Genomic DNA, 15,808 nt, shown 5'->3' with positions numbered 1-15,808 from the left:
GCGCCACCCTCATTTTGTAATTTAGAATAGACTTAGGTTGTCTCTTGAAATAGTTTTTAAATTAGGATTAGTTTTATAATTTTTATTCTAACCTAAAAGCTTAATATAAAAAATAATTTGAGAAGTGCATGAGGCAGTTTTTGCTCTCTTTCTACAACAGCCTCTCTCCCTCTTCCCTCTTCACGCAAATCCCCTTTCTCTTCTCAACTTTGTCTTCTTCTTCTTCTTTATTTCTTCTTCTTTTCTTCTACTTTCTTCTTCTCTGTAGGATCAGTGTGCGATCCAATCTGGCAGGCTGTTGTGCAGTCCACGAAGCAGAAATTCGCTCTCTTCTCAACCCAGCCCATCGGGCGACACCGGATCTGCAATTTCGATATCTCCTTCTCCCACTTCTCTACAGCAGATTTAGTTTTAAATTTTATGTTCTTACTTCCTAATTTTTATTTATAGATCAGATTGAATTAGATTAAATTTATTGATTTGCATTTAGGCAGCATTTTCTTTATTTATTTTTATTGAGAAAATAAAAAAAAAGATAGGTCGACGGCTTGAATCGACCATCGTTCATTTCTAGCTGTCAAATAGATTTAGCATAACATTTTTTTTAGTTTCTATTTTTAGTTTTTTTTATTTGTTTTGATTATTAGGATATTAACCTGTTTTTATTTTCTATTTATCTGATTAGTTAGGTTTTAATTTTTTTGAAAGGTTTAATGAGATTAGTTGTTGAGTTTAGGCAAAATCGGTAGTTAGATTTCCTGATTTTTATTTTTTTTATCTTGTTTTGTGCGTATCTGGAGTTTTCAGACACATTTTTCGAATCTGTAAAGTGGGATAGGTTTCTGGATGAGTCTATTTTCAATTTAAATTTTTTTGTGAGGATCCAAATCCGTTTGACAGTCTGTCACACTGTTTTACCGTATTCTGTCCAGAAATTTTTTGCGCAACGATTTTAAATTTTTTTGTTTTAATGTCATCATCATTTTATGTGACTTTTTATAGAACTTTTCAATTCTGTAAACTGTATCGGACTCTTGAATGTGTCAAGAATCAATCTGAAAATTTTCATAAGAATTTGACGCAGTTTACCCATCTATTTGTCAGATTTATGAGAACCTATTCAGACAGAAAATTCTCAAAATTTCTTAGGATGAAATCATGAATTTTGCATCTGTTGAGTCTTGTTTCATAAATTTCTTTTATGGTATCATGTCCTGGAATAGAGGACACTCTGTTCTAGTACATAAACACATGAAAGTATGTTAGTTTTTGTGTTTAGTGCTTTGTTCTTTACCTTTTAGTTTAATGTTCTCATTTTGGTATTTTTGGAACTAACTGAGTCGTGTAGTAGTTTGTGTTTTGTTTGCTTGTTTTTAATTGTGCAGGTGGCGGCCATGGGCTAGGTGGTTGGTTTCTAAGTGGTTGCACGAAGATCAATATCTGCTGATACGGATCATAGTGCACGAGCAGAGGCAACTCCTTTTTGTTTTTTTTTGTTGTTTTTAGTTTATTTCTAGTTAAGTAGGGCCTTAGGCCGCATTCATTGAGTTGTATTAATTTTTCTTCTGTTCAAGATTTTGTAATAGGGTTTTATGCATTTGTTTGTCTTTTATTTTCAAGGCAATAAGGTCGTGCTTTGTTTGGGATACAAATTTTTTGTCCTGTTCCCTGGGTTCGACTCGGATCTCACCCTTCGTGTGAACCAATTTTTATTATTTGGTGTTCAGTTTACACAAAATATTTTCTTAAAAATATCTTTATAAAATAACATTTATAAGACTTATACCATTCGGCATAGGCTGATCAGTTGTGCTTATAAAGGCCGAAGGTTTTTGTTTTGTATTCGGCATCCCATCACCTGATTTCACTTGATGCATGCCCCTCTCATGTCGATTAGGAAAATCGTGTAAGTGAAAACATTTAGCCTTGATGTGACTGACCTTTCCACAGTGATCGTAGCACGATTGTGATAGGCCTTGACGTGATCTTCCATGTGTCTCTACTGCCATAGCAAGGGGAGGTTTAATAGCAGCATTAGGGACGATACACATGCCATGTTGTTGCTCTTCCTGCATGACTAGAGAATAAGCCTTCAATACGGTCAGAGGTGGTTGCATAAGAAGGACTTGACTACAAATCATGCCATAGTTGTCATTTAGTCCCATTAGAAATTGGATGAGGCATCCAATTATTGACAATCATGCACGGTCTTCATGGCACCACAGGCACATTCAGGAAGGGGAGTGTATGAATCAAGTTTATTCCATAGGCCCTTTAGTTTTATAAAATATTCTACCACTAAAGATTGCATTTGCTTCATGTTGATTATTTGATTTTGGATTTGATAGATCCTTAGAGCATCTGATTGAGAGAATCGATCCTTCAGGTCCTTTCATACCTCGGTAACACTTTAAGCATATATAACACTTTTCGATAAATCCTTATTAATAGCATTGAAAATCCAGGAGAAGACCATATCATTACACCTCTCTCAGACAACTACCATCTTTGGTGGATTCGCAGGTTTCGTTATAGTGTCGTTGATGAAGCCCATCTTGTCTTGGCACTGAGCGCCATAGACATCGCCCGCTTCCATATCAAATAATTTTCTCTTGTAAGAACTTATGATACAAGCATTGCTCATGGATTATCATAATAATGTATATAAAAAAGATTAGAATCTGTTGCATTATCATCCTTCTGCATTTGGCTATCATTGGGATTGCTAGAATCCATGTATCACGAGCCTCAAGTTTTTTATGTCTTTTGGATAAAGTTCACGCTATAGTAGCAGTGAATACGTTGACAGTGGATGCGCAATAGTAGTGAAGATGTTGTAACTATAGAGAAAAAGTGATCTGGTTAGGTTGAGGCAGACGTTAAATCAACTCTACAACTCTCTTTAAATGGCCAGGTCTCACATGCTTTGATACCATGAAGGAATTTCAGAGATCAGAAAATAGGATCAACTTATGATTCATTTATTGACTTCCTATATTACATGGGACACCCTATGTATATATATTTTATAGAAAACAAAGAAAAAAGAAATGATATTCAATAGGAAAGATAAACTGTGTGAAAAATGTTATGGTGAGTCCCATCCTTATCCTCAAGATAAGGAAAGTGATCAATGTAATTTTGGTGTAACGTCTGGATAATCTTTTTCTTTCCTAATAGGTTTTCACTATCGTCGCTCAGGAAAAATGGAGGGAGTTGGGCTCCCATTCGCAGAGGACGACTCTAAGGTAGTGACCTGAGGTGGTCCACAAACCAGCAGTGGCTAAAGAGGGTGTCGGCTAGTTCCGACGGCGGTGGTGGTCAGTGGTGGGTGGTGACTCAGATGCCCCTCCACGGGGAAGCAGGTTGTAAAGTTTTACATGAAAAAACTCAGGGGGGATGGGGGTGATTTAAATAGATGGCTCATGGTCAAGGGACCCCTTGATCCACGGTGTTTGGTAGGCAAAGTGAGAGGGGGAAGCGACTGAGAGGATGGGGTAGGTGGAGTAATGATGAGGGACATTAAAGGGGGAAATGGGTTTGCATCCAAACCCTACATGTGGGGGATCGACGGTGGTGGTGGGTGGTGACCCCGGGTGAATGGTTCTTGGGTTTGGCTTTGGATTTGGTGAGACCCAAATGGGTCTCACCAAATCCAACCCATTACTATTAATATTTAATATATATATATATATATATATATATATATATATATATATATATATATATTATAATATATGCATTGTATTATATTCAATATGATTCATTTGGGTCCCAATTGGACCCAGTTTATTTTTATATCTTATTGAGATTAATTTGGGTTTCATATGAATCCAAATCTTTGTGGGATCTATTTGGGTCTTAAATGAATCCAAATCTACTTTCTAGGACTTGAGGTGGCTCAGTCTAAATAGAGTATTTTTTCATCTCAACGAAAATACCTTCTAGATATCCTAATTGATAGTGGTTATCTTGGAGCAAAACCACTAAACACACCAATGGATCTCTATACTAAACTTGACAATGAGCATGGCAACATTATTCATAATGACACCACATATCAGCGACTTGTTGGGTGACTTATTCATCTCACTATCACCAGGACCGACATTGTCTATTCAGTGCATATTCTCAGCCAATTCATGAATCAATGAAGAGTACCACACATGCAAGCAACCCTTTGTGTGCTAAAATACCTTAAAGGGATGCCTGGCCAAGGTATACTCTTTTCATCTTCTTCATAGATTCATCTGACCGGTTACTATGATTTAGATTGGGCCTCCTGCTCGATGACTCGGTGATCCACATCCGGATATTTCATCCTACTTAGAGAAAGTCTCATCTCATAGAAAATAAAGAAGCAGACTACAACCTCTCGATTTTTAGCTAAAGCAGAGTACAGAGCCATGGTCTTGGCATGTTGTGAATTAATTTGGCTCAATCCCTACTTACTGATCTTGGCATCTATCATTCACAACCCATGATGTTATATTGTGATAATCAGGTCACTCTATATATTGCAGCTAATTTAGTGTTCTATGAGCAGGCGAAACACATTGAGATTGACTGCCACATCATCCATGACAAGATTCAGTGTGGCAACTTATGCACTCAGTTTGTTCCGTCTACTTTACAATGTGCAGATATCTTCACCAAAACAATGGCACGTGATCTCTTTCATCGGCTCAAGAATAAGTTGGGGGTGTTGAATCCACACGCCCTACCTTAGGGGGAGTATTCGAAAAGAAAAAGATTATCCAGACGTTACACCAAAATCACATTGATCTCTTTCCTTATCTCGAGGATAAGGATGAGACTCACCATAACCATTTGCACACGGTTTATCCTTCCTGTTGTATATCATTTTCTTTTTCTTTGTTTTCTATAAAAATATATATACATAGGGTGTCCCATGTAATACGGGAAGTCAAGAAATGAAGCATAAGTTGATCCTATTTTCTGATCTTTGAAATTCCTTCAAAACCACAGTTGTTGTTCTCTCCTCTATTTGGAGAATGGTTAGAGCTCTACTCAACTCTTACCGTCGACACCACCTCCTCCCTACTCTTTCTTCCTCAGCACTATGTGCACCATCTTCAGCTCTGTTTTGGTTGGAGGAAGTAGGACCAGACCACGACCCTTCCTCTCATGGGTTTTCTAAATAGAACGAAAGAGGAAGTCCCACAACTTCTCTCCTTCTCTGTGTTCTACCTAACGAAATGAGGGCCTCATGGCACCCTCCATCTTCTTCTACTATGTTTTAGCTGAACGAGAGGTGGGCAGCCACTTGCCACCCTCTCTTTTGTTTTTTGGCATGATGGAAAGAGCAGCCTGACTCTTCCACTCCCTCTGCTCCCTTGCTCTCGAGTGAGGGTTCTCTCTCGAGTCCTTTATCGTGAAAAGAAAGAAAAAGAAAAGAAAGAAAGAAAAAAAAAGAAAGATAGGCGGTTCGCAAACCACTGCCACAACTGGATCGGGTGGGCCCCATGGTTGCTACCACCTTGAGCACTATGCACCACCTTAGGAACTACACTGCTTGCTCTATCGGATCTATCGTCATCCATCATCATGGCTTGTTCTGCCGCCTCCGACGTTGAGCACATATTACGGTGTGACATTCACATGCACATGTATTTTTGTGCTAACAGCACAAAAACCAAGGTACTTACACATCCTTGCTCATGTTTGCATCTGATGACAAATGCATCTTTTATCGTAACGTTTTGAGAAAAAATCCCTGGAGGTAATTTCAAGATTTTTTCATTCATCGCAGAGCTTTATGCATTTCGAGGTAGGGTAAACTTCCACTAACTCTGATATTTTTGCAATTTAATGTATGATTTAAATTTCATAGATGCTCACATGAGTGGTTTTATAAATAATATATATATTTGTGTTAAAACTGTGTATATCCTATTTGAAGTTCATATATTGATGAATACATGTATGGCATGCATGAAGTTGCTCGTATGTATGATTTGAACTGCGTATGTGTGACCTGAACTACGTAGGAAACACATATACTGGAGGTTTAGATGCTCATGTTATGGAATATGCATGTCCACATACGTATGCATGAAATTTTATGTTTTATATATGTGCATGCTTGGATTCACATACTTATGATTTGGATTTACTTGTTTTGTAGACATAGGTGCCGATGTTCAATTTATGAATATTTAAAATGCAATGTATATGTGACTATGTTATGATATCCATGCATATGATGACATGCTTTTATACGATATTGAAATGTCACATGATGTGAAGTTATGAGTGCATGCAATATATGCGTAAGCTCAATTATGGATCTATTAGGTCATAGAACCTTGTTGATATGCTAATATGTGATTACATGTTGAATTATCATATGACTATCATTCGTGATATGATACATGTTGAATGTATGCATTCTAGTGTCCAAATTAGTGGCCATCAACCCTGTGAGTGGTCAAATGTGTTTATGCATGTATGACTAGAATTCACTTGATAAAATCACCTATTGAGAAATTGTTCCTAATAAGACAATCTTGTGAGGTTTTATATATCCAAGATTGGATAGTCTGGGTAAGACGAGTTTGTAAGGATGTACAAGTTCAATACCAGTAGCCTAGCTAGAACGATTTTGTGAGAGTGAACCAGTCCAATACCAGGTAGTCAGATAAGGATGAGCCTATGAGGAGGTATGTTTTAAGACAAGATAATCCGACAGGGAACTTGTTTTAATATGCAGTAAATCTCGATGAGTGTAAACAAGTTAAATATATTGATTATGATAGTCGAATGAGTTGGTTGAAATAACCAGTTGTGAATATATGGATTTAGTTGTGCTCTAATTGTTATAGCATGATTACATGCTAAACTCAGATCGACTATAGATCATGGTATGATTGAAATAAATATGTTGATATATTAGGTGAATGCCACATCATGCCTACAAACAAATATGTTTATAAGTATTTGTTATTTTCATAAACTTATTCATGACATTCTGAATCTTTCTTTTACGTTTCCTCTGTCATCCATCCATTTTGGTTGGTAGTGCAATGAATTTGTTGATTTCGCATGGCATGCTCTGGATTCTGAAGTAAAAATGCAATTATAAGATGGGTGAAAGTTGATTGCAGGTTGTTGAAATCGACTTGGGTAGTAAAGTTAAGTGTGAGCTGGATAATGCAATAGGTCTTATCAAGGTGTGAAACTTAACAATGTTTATCACTGATTTTGTAAATTAGGTTATAACAGTTCACTTTTCCTATGGTTTATAAATAAAAGAATTTGTTTTATATAACACATCACACCTACTTAGTTACTTTGCTAATAAATGCATTGTGTTTTCCTTATTGATATATATCACATATGTGTATCATGATGGATGTATATCATGGATATCTGATTAAATAGATTATATTATCATTAATGTGCTACCTATATTAGCTTTGTATACTCACCATGTGTTCTGGTGTAGACCTAACACGCTTTTATGAGTCTGACCCTTTTTATGGACATACAGGTGATTATAAGTTTAACTGTGAATGCAGGATGTTGCGGCAGTGTTGAGAGCCAATCCTTATCCTTTCCTAGGCATTGAATTGTGGATACATGTTATTAAAAACATTAACATTTATTGCATTGTAGTATTTTGAATGCAAAAGGTTATCCACATTAAATTCAGTATAATCGTTATTATGTGAAATATAACCCACTTGAGGTTTTGAAATAAAGTTAAAAATGTTTCTGCTGATGATTATTTTAATAAAAAAAGTTTTGATTTTTACATGTTTTACAAGTAGTTAAAAATCTCAAAGCGTTACATTATGTGCCGTTTATAAAGGATCAAGAGTCAGCTGTAGATGACGAGCAGTCTCCATAGTATATAACTGGACATTAAAGGATCAAAGTTCCTCCATCCTATTTAGATGATTACTATTGTGTATTTGGTGGAGAAATTGTGTTACTTCATTGATTTAGATGAAGTTGCAGATAATTTTAGCTTTTAGGATGTGATTAGTTCACATGAATTCAATTAATGAATTTGAACAATGAAAGATAAAATTGACTCAATAGAAAAGAATGGAGTATGGAAAGTTGTAACATTGCCTAATGATCACAAGACAATTGGTTTCAAATGGGTCCTAAGAAAAAAAGATAAAGCTGATGGGACCATTGACAAATTTAAAGCAAGATTTGTTGTGAAAGGATATACTCAACGTGAGGGCACCGATTATAAAGAAACTGTCCAGTGATAAAATTTGCTTATATTTGAATTATATTGGTCTTAGTGGCATTCTTTGACCTTGAGTTACATCAAATGGATATAAAAACATTATTTCTGAATAGTGAGCTAAAAGAGACTATATATATATGTAACAACCTGAGGGCTTTATTATAAAAGTTCAAGACAATAAGGTGTACAAGTTGAAAAAATCTTTGTATGGACTTAAGCAATTACTTAATTAGACAATGGTATATACCTTTTCATAAGGCAATTACCAAATTAAGTTATGTTGCAAATAAGCTAGACTATTGTGTATATGTCAGTAAAAGTAGGAGTAAGTTTACTATCTTGTCTTTATATGGTGATGATATATTCATAGTAGTGAATGATATTGGAATGGTTATTGAAACCAAGACTTTGCTATAATCTTAGTTTGAGATGAGAGATTTGGGTGAAGCATCATATGTGCTTGGAATCAAAATCACAAGAGAGATATAGTCTAGATTGTTGCACTTAAGACATAAAAGATATCTTGACTACATTTTAAAGAAATTCAAAATGAACAACAATAAAACTAAATTAACCTCTATTGTGAAAGGAATGAAACTAAGAATGATCGTCCAAAGGATGAACAAAAAAAAATGAAGTCCCTTATGCTGAGGCGATTGATAGCCTGATGTTTGCAATGTTACACACTATAATAGACATTAACTTTGTTGTGAGTCCAGTGAGTAGATACCAAAGTAATCTTTTGAAAAACTAAAGCATATTAGTTATTCTGATGTTGACTTTGCATACTCAAGAAGCTAAATATATAGCTTGTAGCATGGCTACAACCTTTGAAGTTTGAATCGGTCACTTATTTAATTAGTTGAGTCTAGATATCTCGAATGAACTAGTCCAAATAAACTGTGATAATAAAACTTTGATAATAAAGCTGTAATAAGCTTGATAAACTCTAGGGTTGATAGCTCTAAGAGTAAACATATTGAGGTAAAATATCAGTATTTTCATGATATGATAAAGAAGAATGAAATCTTAGTTAGTTAATTACCTTCAACAAACATGGTAGCCAATCTATTGACAAATGTAGTTATCGAGGATGTCTTTACAAGAAATGTGAGTCAAATGTGACTCAGGTATGTGTAAATTAATCATGAGTGAATAGTTCACTTAGTGTGAAAGGAATCCTCACGATGCTCATATTAAAATCCATAATATCCATGAATAGAATACGAAGTGGTGAGTGTACAAGTCCAAAAGCCTATAAAAGTGAGAGTAGAATTTGTGACATTGAACACTCCTAAATGGGTTATGGCCAAGTGGGAGATGTAAGGATTTGTGGCTATAAGTCCATTAAGGAAATTATTATCTATTAAGAAAGGATTAAATCTTCTTTAATGAGAGAATCTAGAACCGCCGAGAAGGGGCCATCTCAATGGCCTGGTATCCTATGCGTGCATGACCCACCTCTCATGCACGTATTTGGAAGGTATCAAATACATGAATGATAATTGTCACATGCATGATAGTTGGATAAGAGAGGATCAAGGAGAGCATTTTCACCAAAAATAAAAAAAGAATTAAGCCCCAGGGTTGATAAAAAAGGTACTTTCTCGTTCTCTATAGTGAGATATACAAAACAGAGAAATACGAATAGAGAGACAGAGATTACCATCTCTGTAGAGGCTGTGAATATTCCTTTTTTTATGGAGATCACTTCACCCGATCTGCTCTCGTTCACTTCCGATCATCATCCCACTCCTTCCCCGCCTCGATGGCGTCGGGCCATTTCTGGCTGACAGTGCTATATCCTTTTGTTTTTGTAAGATAAAAGGGCGGGCAACCATTTTCTGCCTAGCCACTGGCCAGAAAAGGGCTGGCCACATTTTTTTGGTTTTTATTTTTTTTATTTTTTTCTGCTTTATATTTGGCCAGCCATTTTCTGGCTAGCTATCAGCTGGAAAATGATCGAGTTTGTGTCACTCAATGAAGGCAACACTGACTCGACCATTTTCTGGTTGGTGGCAAGCCTAAAAATGGCCTGGCTCTCTTTTATTTAAATTTCCTTATTTATTTTAAATTTTTTTAAAGACCACAACTTGGTTTGGTCATCTAAACATTTTGTATCCCTAGTTTCGAGGCAAAATTAAGTTTCTTAAAAACCTGGTTTTGCCCCATGTCATCCAAGTAAGGCCTTTTATATTGCTGAAAAATGCTTCTGTGTCACAACTATGATAACACAATAACACAGAGGGCAGATTAGGTGTAATATGATTGCACACTTTCTGTGTGTTGTTGCTGCACCTGATCACCCTCTATCTCCCGATCACCCACCATCTGCTATTGGTTGTATCCCAAAGATGGAGGGTGATCAGGTGCAACAACACACTAAAAGTTTGTAATCACATTGCACCTGATCCTCCTCAATAAGACTTGAGTGTATAAAATATTTGTCCATGTGTATGTGCAGTGCCACACTATCCTTATATCTCATGTTGTTAGGTACCCAACAAAATCTTAAACAGCTCTAGTAGAAAACTCGTTAATGTCAAACTAAATTTTTAAAATCCTGTGACATTTTGCAGAAACTTTAGATATTTTGTTTTGCGCAAAATTCCATTTATGATACAAAATCTTACTGAATTAATTCATGCCTAATGTCATTGAAAAGTTAGAAAATGTCTTTATTACCTGGTTAGCTTTTGGCTGGTTCAAAGTTAAATGTCATCCATTGTGTACTTCAAGGTAATAGGAAATGGGAGAGAAGCTGCAAGGCGTTCATGGCATACGAACACCTGGCTGTGTGGGTGCCTTCAACTGGTGGGCTCTACAAGGGTTTGGGTGTCAGTGAGCTCACCCAGGGTTTACCTTGCAGGGAGTAGGTGTAACACCCCAATTTTTAAAACTCGAAAAATAATGATTTTTTTAATACTTTTAAACACTTCAATAAATACAACAAAAAAACTTATCGGGTCTAAAATTTAACGTGCTACTTTTCGTAACCATTCTTAACCATACAATCATAAAATTAAAAATAAACTTAAGCATTCATAAAATAATTAAACATCCACAATCGTTCATAATTAATTACATTTATCTAATTGTAATTAAATTGAAATAATAAATCAAAGTCTTAAAATCTTTGAAGGTTTAGGAAAGATATGGCTTGGTTCCCATCGCAACCTCTTGCCATCACGTGCAAGCCTTACTCATTTCTTGAAAAAATATTAAACCAAATAGGGTCAGACATATAATGTCTCAGTAGGGTAGATTATACTAAACTAGTAAAACAGAAATTCAAAAACAGAAATTTCATCTAACTTTTCATAAATTAAATATAAAAAATTAATCATGCATCTCAGTAATTAAAACAAGCATACGAATTACAATAATGAACAAATATGCATCACTCATTTTAACCAAAGCACGTAAAAATGCATGAACTTACCAATGCAGAAGTCATTCAATGCATGAACCAGATCTTATCTTTAATTATATTTTCTTTCTTAAACAATGCATGTTATGCCTAACTAATGCACATATATCTTAAGTTTTTACTTCTTAGCCCTGTGGGTACAAACACGGGTAGACACCTGGATAAGGGCCATGACACATGCGGTATTTTTATACAGGAGTGGCTTTAGCTTGGCCATGCACCTTTCACCAATTCCGGGTGAGGGACGACAAGTGCGAGAGAGACTCTTAACACCTCCATCTCGATACATCAGAATTTTACTCATGAGTTTTTTTTTCCTACGTTGCAGTATAATGCAGAGGGTTTCCTCTATCTTCATGGGTGAGGAGGATCAACCTTTCGTACTCAAAATAGAATTTCATGAAGCTGAATATACCACTTGCCCTCTCTTTGCAAGTCCTTACTTTAATGTCGCATGTTTCACTTATTTAATTTAATGTTTTACATACAACATCATGATTGAATCTATCATAAGGATTCATCGACTTTTAGGGTAAATTATGCATTCATTAGTGCATTCCATTAATTAATACATTCATTCTCATGCTTGCAGACACACATGCATGTACATAAGCAATGCGATAACATTAATAAATTGCATGCATCCATTCCATTTCATCATCATCATCATCATCATTTGAATATACATAAATAAACAACATGGATAACATTATAACATTTAAAATTCATTATGCAAGATGGACCTTTCAATCCCTTTCTTAGCGCGTAGCCCCTCAGGCAAACACATCTTATTAACTTAAGCATACATTCATGCCTTAGCATAGGCATGTCATTCCCTATATATAATCAGATTCATGCCAAATAAAATATTTGTCATACTAATTATAAAGGTACGTACATTCATGAAACAAACTACACAAGTTTTAGGGTTCGGTCCTAAGATCAGTTTCAATTTGTGAAAGATTCAACTTTTTTTGACTGTTACAGAGTTTACAAAAAAATTTACATTTGGTAAACAGACCTAAAATTTTTACAGATTAAATAAAATTTTGTCAGCTTTCCAAAGCCGCAAACTATTCATAAAAATTCATTCGTACGAGAAAGTTATAAATGTTTTACTACAAGCTTGCACTTTTTTATTTCGTCTATCACAGAGCAGTGATCAGTCCATGAAAAAGCCCAAAATTTCATAGTAGTTGTAAAGTTTTGTTAGCTTTCTAACGCAATAAACCGTTCATCAAAACTCCTCTAGACGAGGGAGTTATGAGCCCGGTCGAGTGTTAGGCCGAAAATACAAAATATCAGGCATATGCATTCGGGTGGGGCCAAAATGGGTCACCCAAATCTGTACTTCTGATTTTTTCTACATAAACTAAACTAGAAAAATTATAAACTTTTAACTACACTAAACTAAGATACAATACAATGAACAAATCTTATTTTCGCAACCGCTTGGCCGAAAAACATACCCGTCTCACATAGGGCTTATTTTCTCATAAATAATTTTGGTAAATTTCACAATAAATGAAGTAAATCGCATAATTTGCATACAAATAAAAATAAAAAATTTATAAAATAATTTTAGACTATTCACATGCATGTACACTACAACTTTCAATTAAATTTTGCATAAAATATTTAAGACATCATGGTTTTTACAAAATATACTGAATTTTGTTTTAAAAAACCCGATAACACAAAATATGTAATTTCTAAGGAATTCAACCGTGAAAATCATTCAAATTTTTACAGAGCATCCACATTAACATGATATACTAACCCAAATCAAAATTTTCAAAAAAATAACTAGATAACTCATGTATTTCGAAATTTCTACATTTTAATTTTTTGAGAAATTGACTTTTAGAAGAATATGATTTTTAGAAGGGTTTTCTTTTGAAAACCTGTTTCAATCAGATACTTTGATAACCCTAAGCCAAACCCACGTATGGAAGACATAATTTAGGATCTATACTTATGAAAAATCGATGGAATTCATGCCAACAAATTTTGTTTTACGTGTAGAGCATAGAACCCCCTACCTTGTAAGTACCAAAAAGACCAAAAACTTTGATGCATGGCTGGCTGGGTCCTTCGGCTAGTCCTCCCTCTTTACAACAACATTGCCAAGATTAGTTGTACCCTTTTTTTTCCAAGTTCCATTGGAGCCTTCTCCCAAAACATAAGAACAAAGAAGAGAGAAAGGGAGAGAGAATAAGAAAAAGAAAGAAGAAAAAAAGAGGAATAGAGGATGTGTGGGGTGATTCTTGTTTTTATAATGAGCTTACTTTTCAACTTGTAAGAATATAAAGCACTACAAGAAAAACCTTAATTAGCGACAAAAATTTGCGATGAATTATTTTCATCTCAAATTTATGACGGATTAGCTAGAGAATACTAATCCTCGCTAAAAATGAAATTATCTACGGAATTAGCGACGAAATAATTTCGTCTCAAAATCCATCGCTAATTAGTGACAGATTAGCGATGAAAACTTTCTGCCGCAAACTCCGTCGCAAATTAGCAATGAATTCACAACGCAAAAAATTTGTCGCTAATCCACCGCTAATTTAAGGCATGAAGAAATATGTCTGTCGCTAAGCCGTCGTTGCTTTTTTATTTGAACCGGAAAAATTCTCCCTCCCTCTCTCTCTCGACCCCCTGTGCTGCGGCTGGGCTGCGAGGCCACTGGTGAGAGGCCGACGATGACACCCTGATGTCTGTCCCTCTTAGCCATGGTCTCCCAACGCCAGCCAGCCCCATTCTGGGATACCTTATTCTGCTCATTCAAATGTGGTACACACCACACGCTCGACCGCTTGGTTCCACACACGTTTGTACCGCGATGCAAACACACCCTAAAGACCTGAAATTGGCCAGCGTCAAAGTAAAATTTATGGATCAGACCTTGTGGCAAATATTAGATTAGAATTTGAGCATGCAAACTGATATAATTTGTATGGTTCTATCTATACAACAATTACATAGTGTTGTTCTTTTTGTTAATTGTTTTATCGAGATGGGATTTGATAGGAATTGGTCCAAATTTGATAGGAATTGGTGCAAAATCTGAAGAGAAAAAGCAGGGGCTTGTTGTCTCAATGAACTGACCTCTCGTAAGCTTCAGGGACATAGAAATCATTGTTAATGGGTGAATCATTGTAGGCTTTGCCTGTGACAAAAGGTTCAAAAAATGATGTGACACTATGTTTTGATGTTTTCCATTTCTGGTTTCTATGTAAAACCTGAAGAGTAAAAGCAGGGGCTTGTTGCCTCAATGAACTGGTCTCTCGTAAGCTTTAGGGACAAAGAATGCATTGTTATTGGGTGAATCATTGTAGGCTTTGCCTGTGACAAGAGGTTCAAAAAATGATTTGACACAATGTTTAGATGCTTTTTATTTCTGGTTTCTGTGTGAAACCTCATTTGTTGTGATCCTTGCAATATTTGGGGGCTTTTCAAGCTTGAATCTGTTCATTGCTGTGAAAACGTGTATCTCTCATGTTTAGGTGTGAGGATGATTGAAAATTGTTTTTTTAGTTCTAGTTTAGGCAGGCCATATAAGAAGTTGATTTTCTGTGGATTTCTATAGTTTTGGTACTTGATGCTTAATGTTCTAGCTTAAGTTGCAATTTTCAAATGATTTATGCAGGGTTCTATTGAGGCCTCTTTAAAGTTCTTCTTGATGTTGGGATCTTTGCTGTTCTTATCTCCTTCATGTGTGGGGCTATATTCATTTTGATCTTTTATGTTAGGAAAGCAACTATTTAGCTTGTTTTGTCTTGTTGATTTTAGTAACTTCTTTTGTTGGAAACTTTTCTTTTGTTAATTCAGCATTTGATGCAATATTAAATACTGTTGTGGTCTTTTGATTTTTTGGAATCTTTATGGTTGCTTTCTGACCTTATTTTTGTTTTTTATCATCACGACTTCTCTCAATATTGGAAATTTTGAGTTTTGTTTGATAACATGTTTGGTGTATGGATATGATGTTGAGTTTTTGAGAACTTGTTGCATTTTTTGCCAAAAGAAGTTTATTTCAATGACATACAAATAATCTGACCAAATTGTTGGCAATTTTGCCTTCATCTTCATTTCTTTGCCTCTTCTGCAATTTCTGTTTCTTGAGTTGGCCGATGACGATATTGTTG

General features: G+C 35.4%; 2 non-coding genes across 2 annotated transcripts; both read left to right on the top strand.

Annotated features, from left to right (window-relative positions):
• The first annotated feature begins 14,733 nt into the window (after nucleotides 1-14,733).
• Nucleotides 14,734-14,864, top strand: LOC149827001 (small nucleolar RNA snoR74). The gene has a single exon (XR_016436384.1). It is a non-coding gene; the product is annotated as a small nucleolar RNA snoR74 (small nucleolar RNA).
• Nucleotides 14,865-14,909: 45 nt separating this feature from the next.
• On the top strand, nucleotides 14,910-15,040 carry LOC149827000 (small nucleolar RNA snoR74). Its single transcript, XR_016437508.1, has one exon. It is a non-coding gene; the product is annotated as a small nucleolar RNA snoR74 (small nucleolar RNA).
• Nucleotides 15,041-15,808: the final 768 nt, after the last annotated feature.

The sequence above is a fragment of the Nuphar pumila genome, chromosome 10 (assembly GCF_984573655.1).
Source record: "Nuphar pumila chromosome 10, dmNupPumi1.hap1.1, whole genome shotgun sequence".
In the NCBI taxonomy this organism is placed as follows: domain Eukaryota; kingdom Viridiplantae; phylum Streptophyta; class Magnoliopsida; order Nymphaeales; family Nymphaeaceae; genus Nuphar; species Nuphar pumila.
Note: the sequence above shows the minus strand (reverse complement) of the source record. Positions and strands in the feature narration are given on the sequence as shown.